Source organism: Electrona antarctica (genome assembly GCF_951216825.1).
Source record: "Electrona antarctica genome assembly, chromosome: 19".
NCBI lineage: Eukaryota > Metazoa > Chordata > Actinopteri > Myctophiformes > Myctophidae > Electrona > Electrona antarctica.
Window position 1 is genome coordinate 9445641 of NC_136800.1, and position 6000 is coordinate 9451640.

Here is a 6000-nt window from a genome sequence, read left to right on the forward strand (position 1 = left end):
AAGTGTGTCTGTTTGTTGATTACAGTATGTGGAAAGAATGCTGTGTCATTGTATGAGTTTGCTTTTTTTTTTGACTTATTGTGATATTGTTGTTCAGTTAATATATACACCTTATAGGCTTAATTAAATGCTACATATTCTTAATTAAATGCTACATATTTATAAACACAATATAAAAGACAATAAAAACACATGTTAATAATAATTTCTTTGTAGCCAAGGATTTGAACACCTATACAAGTTGAATTCAATGATTTGGTTCTTTTGTACACGTATAATAAACAGATCCATAATTATTAATACCCATGCTTACCTGTTGACGTCTACACTTTCCTCATCATAGTTACAGTGACATTTATCCATGGGCCAACATTTTGGCTAGGAAGCCTTTCATATATTTTAGTAGTGTGCAACTATTTATTCATTAAGTGTGTGTCCTTTGGCTTTGTTATCTTTGTTATCTTTGTTATCTGTCACTTTTCTTTTGCCACATGATATTGCAAAGCTAGTGCCTCATATATAGGACTGACCCAGATGATATTAGGAGGGAGAGATATGGTGCAGGTGGTGCAAACCCAGCTGGACATAATCAAGGTCAATCATCTTTTACTGATGCTTATGACAAAAAGCCCCTCGGCAGCCGCTCGGTTGTGATAGGATTTCGCTGCCCCCGAAGTTGTGAAGCACCAAGAAGGGCCTATATGTAACGAATCACACCCGTGTGAACTGAGTGGTGCAACTGTTCACACACTACGTCACACACTAACCATAGCAACCATGCTCATCTGTACGTGGCCCCACGTACAGGTACATACATAGATACATAGATACAGACAAAGCTGGTTATTGGAGTGGTTTGCACCACTCAAAAATGGGGCATGCGGGTTTATCACCAGAGGCATTGTTTTGGGGGAAATGCAGGTTCCACAACAGAGATTCCAGACTATAATAATTATGATATCTATAGTATTATCTACGCAGATATTAGTCTGGCCATGTCAGGCTAGTTTGACATTAGCATGCATGTGATTTGTTTATAATGATGAAACATAAATACAAAAAAAAATGTATTGTAAGTTTGGTCTACTCCGGTCCTGCATCTTAGAGTCCATAGAACAATAATCACACTGACCAGATCCGATCAGCACCAGACTAGAACCAGTGTTGTTTTTGGCAGCAAGTTTTAGTCTAGTTTTAGTCGACTAAATATCATAAGATTTTAGTCTACTAAATCTACAGTTGATTTAGTCGACTAAAATGTATTTTGGCGGGTCTTGATGTCGTAATAATGACTGTTTTTTACACTTGCTGAAAATAGCCGATCTACAAGCTTGTAGATCTGCTATTTTCAGCATGCAACCAATTGTAAAATTACTTATACTGGATCTCTTGTCCACTAGTCCCTACCTAACATTTTATTCTAGTTTTTATTTGTTGATGAAATTGTCAGTATAGTCTTGGTTTTAGTCATCATAGCTTAGTTTTCATTTAGTTTCCGTTTTAGTTTTCGTCAGTGGAAAAAGGTAGTCGACGAACATTCTTCGTCTTAGTTTTAGTCGACGAAATCAACACTGGCTAGAACTGATCTCATTCATGTACATCAGAACTCTGCTCTGGCCCATGCTCTCTCTCTCTCTCTCTCTCTCTCTCTCTCTCTCTCTCGCGCTCTCTCTCTCTCTCTCTCTGTGGGACTGCTGGCCTCCGACAGCCTGCATGTTCGAGCCCCTTAGCATGGCCTCAGCAGTTCAATTTGGCATGGCTTCTTGTTCTGGTCCAATTCCACTCTCTGTCCTTTTCTTGTGTCAGTTCTGAAAGGAGTTATATCACTCGAGGATCTTTAACAGAATAGTGTGAACTGTGAAGGTTAGTCAAGAGTGGCACATGTGTTCATGCAATGCCACTGTTCTTTCTCCAGGCTGGTAAAAAAATGATTCAAGACCTGAAACCCGCACAACTATAACCTTGTGTTTTAATTACATTTAAAGCAGTCCAGCAAATGTAAGGACATCTGTGTCATATTAGATACGAGATATTTCATGGAATAGAATATTTCCATGTGATTGCAAAATATTGCATCATAATAGGCTATATGCAATGTTGAAGCTGGATGTTCAGTCTGTATATCTTACTTTCTTGATTGTACATTGGATATTTTACAATTTCAATTTCGTAGCCTGCAACATAACCAATTGATATGCCATTGTAACAATTGTTTAGTCTACTGAATATACATGAAATTGAGCAACTATCAAATCAGTTCTTAATTTCCATTTTGTCTATAGGCCTACAGTATACCTCTTTGTGTCAGGATCTGTTTTTCAATGAAAGTTTTTAACAATGTTATTTTCTTTGGTAATGGTACAAAAATAAATGTATATGTGGATGCTATGCATTGTGTCAACCGTAGATGATGTGTAGACTGTCATTTGTCACTCTAAAATAACCACACAGTGAAGCCCTGTTTGGACCACATGTAAACCCAAACTACACTAGACACATGACATGTCATGTGAAGAAATATTATGCTTTTAAATGCCCTTTTATGCCTTATGTAAAGCACTGCCTTGATGGACTGTATTCCTTGCCCTTTCCCGTCACTTGAATTGCCTAATGAAAGTTCAGTTTATATGAGCACCTAGTATATCTATCTATAAATTCACCAAGTGTGTACGTCTTCAAATTCGACACACGCCTTCCACACCCCCACAGGGATTGCAGTGGCCGGTGTCGAGTCCGTCGGATAGCCGGTTGTCCAGAACCAGCACAAACGCCTCTGCCCGGTCACTGCACCTGATCCAGAGTGTAGAGTAGGAGAGTAGCGACACGCTTTGATCTCGCCGCAAAGCGGGTGCCTTATGGGCTATAGTTCCAAACATTGCTCCTATGGCTGGAACTATTCCATTGAGACTGAATGAGCACTTCCGCATTCCATTGTTACAATGGGAGTCAACGCTAGTGTCGCCACTCTCTTACTATATTACTCTGACCTGATCAGCACCCCTATATCTCCATATATGCGCTGGCGTGTTCTGACATCATTCTGACATCTGCATAGACTCCATATTTGACAAAAAACTCCATATATGGGCATAAAAGGGACACAGACATAATAACTGGGTGGGGTATGCATTTCCAACTTGGATCGTTCCAAGTAGGCCAGTGCCCGACGGGCACCGATCTAGTTTCCAAAAATGCAGCACGTCTCTGTACGTGTGTGTGTGTACGTCTGTAATCCACCCCATCTACCTGCCAAGGACACAGGCAGATGGGTGGAACGGGTACTCTGACACGGCTACAACGGGTATTGCATCGCCGGGTGGGCCATGGATCTCCAACCTTTATCGTTACCGACTCTGTGCTCTATACAGCCGGGCACCGCTCTAGTGACGTTAATGCTAGGAAGAAAGATTGGGTCAAGTTGCTACCAACCAAGCACGTAAAAACGTCTATACTATTAAAGAATGATCATCTTTATTCATATAGCACTATTTATAGAACTAGTGGATGCACAGTAGTAGGTAGGCACTGCTACTCTAGCTGGACTGCTTGCGACTTGCGTGGGTTTGAGAGGTACAAAAGTGCCTCACAAATACTGTAACAGTGATACTGTGGCAACAACACCGAAGATAAATACTGAAATAAGTACATTAATGATTAATGGAAATGTGACATACGGTCAAAGCAATCTTGAGATGTACTGTAGAAGGCTGACATGTCTTATTCCTTGTTGCCACTACAGCTATACAGCCGAGTAATGACCCAGTCCCAGTCTCCTCCAAATCAAGCACACCCAGAGAGGGTCAACACAACAGTATGACCTTTCATTTCACCCCCGGCAAACGCAAACAGATTCCGAAGGCTGAAGGTATAAGCAACTGTATGGTAGTTACTGTACAGACAGAAGAAAATAGGCACCCAAAGGTTCTGTTAATAATTTGTGCTATATCTCAATATCATAGCCTTCGGATGACGCATGCACACATGTCCACTTTTGGCTGTCACATTCAGTGATGGCCAGATAAGCTGATAGGGCGCTAGAAGGCCTATTGGAGTACACTAATAATAGATGAGTGTGTGTGTGCGCGTGCGTGCGCGCCTGCGCGCGTGCGTGTATTTGCCTGTCTCAGTGTGCGACTTTGATTGCAATGATTGCACCACCTGCACCATATCTCTCCCTCCTCACATCTTGGGAATCGACTGCTGCTTAATGGCCTCCATTTACCTCCATTAATGACACTCCACATTATCATTAATGGCGTAACAGCATGTGTCAAGGCAGGAAGCAGCCACTCAAGAGCTCAGTGATAACAGGGATCTATTTCGACAGGGCCGCGGGAACACTGAGCCATCCCACTTAAACTCAGCTAGCCCGCATCTGATATCAGGTGCGGCTTAAGTACTGGACCACGGTGGTGATGGTGATGGCTACATTGATTGCAGCCAATTTGTCTGCAAGTATATTATTAGTCTGTTTTTTGACGCAGCCTGTTTTTGTCAGGTGAAACCTGACTAATGAAAGCTCATGTAATGTAGACGACCTACACCTAGATCACCACCTAGTCATGATACTTAATGCCTAGTCCCGATTGGCTGCCACCCACACTGCCTAAGCCAATGGGAGTGTAGTATGATTGCCTGCCTCCCTAGCCTCGGTCCCAGGCTCACTTAACTGCGAAAAAGAAGCCTCCCTAAGCTATGCCACACGCACCGGGAAAGGGCTGATTTCCGCACCGCAGCGAGCAAGCTGTCCGACCGCAGCCTCGAAGCGACAACAGCTGCTAATGTTATGAGCTGGACAGCAGGAAAGCCACAACAAAACAGTCATTGAACCACGCACAGAACGTCGGAAACGAACGCAAACAACGGCCGTGAGGCGCGAGCGAGGTTGTGACACACAAACATACACGTTAGTGACGTTATTAAAATAATAAGCATACTAATATGAGGGGGGGGGGGGGGGGAGAACACAACGGGCACAGAACACAACGGACACAGCACTTCTTTCATCTGACAAATATCACTATGTGATAATTTCTTGTTACTGTACTTCAAGACACAAAAGACAAAAAATATAATATAACATAATATATAATAATAATAATATAATCCTATCCATAGTATTTAATATTTCATTTAATAAAATGTAAACTCTTATGTGAACTCTTATGAATTACGTTGTGTTGATGGGGAAAATACAACAGGGTTAAAAGTACTTAAAAGTGCAGCAGGAAATACTGAACAAAAATTATAGCATTTTAAAACCCACTTTTATTTGACAGTTTCTTGCCCTCGGTACAATGCAATGCAACAAGATTTGAAGTGTTGAGCACAGAGGAATAAATACAGCAATAAATACAGTACTGACCTGCCTTACTGGCCATCTTAATTCAGACACACTATGCAACCAGATCCTCACCGCAAACACGCAAACCAATAAGACATCATAGAGACGACAGGACATGGAGCTAGGCCTCCCCCTTAAATCAAAAAGGGTCATGGATCGTCATGAACTGATATGCACAGCACTTGAATGTTGTCGAAGAAAGCGAAAGACATTTCTTTCGAAATGTACACAATATCTGTCATCATTTTGTCACGGTCTTATCCTCTTCGCCTGAGAACGGAGAGGCAGTGCAGAGCGTCTGAAAGCAGGCAGAACCTTTCACAAAGTTTATAAAAGATGACAGCTTTAATCCACCAAGCCGCTCTGCAACGTCGATCAGTCACCGCAGTCACTGCAATGAGGCCTGGTCATGTCGGTAAAAGGCTGAATAGTACAAGAGTCTGTAAATGATCCATGTTCAATGTTCAGCAATGAAAGGATGACACCTCAATCCACAGTTGCCTTTGTGCAAGTGTTAATCCTTTACTAATAAAAGTCATGTCACTATAAGTAAAAACAAAAACAACATATCTAATCAAGCCTCGACACAGAACCAAACACAAGTTTCTTGTCATTTGAAATAATCCTAATGTTCTTTTGTGTTAAATGCCTGTGAG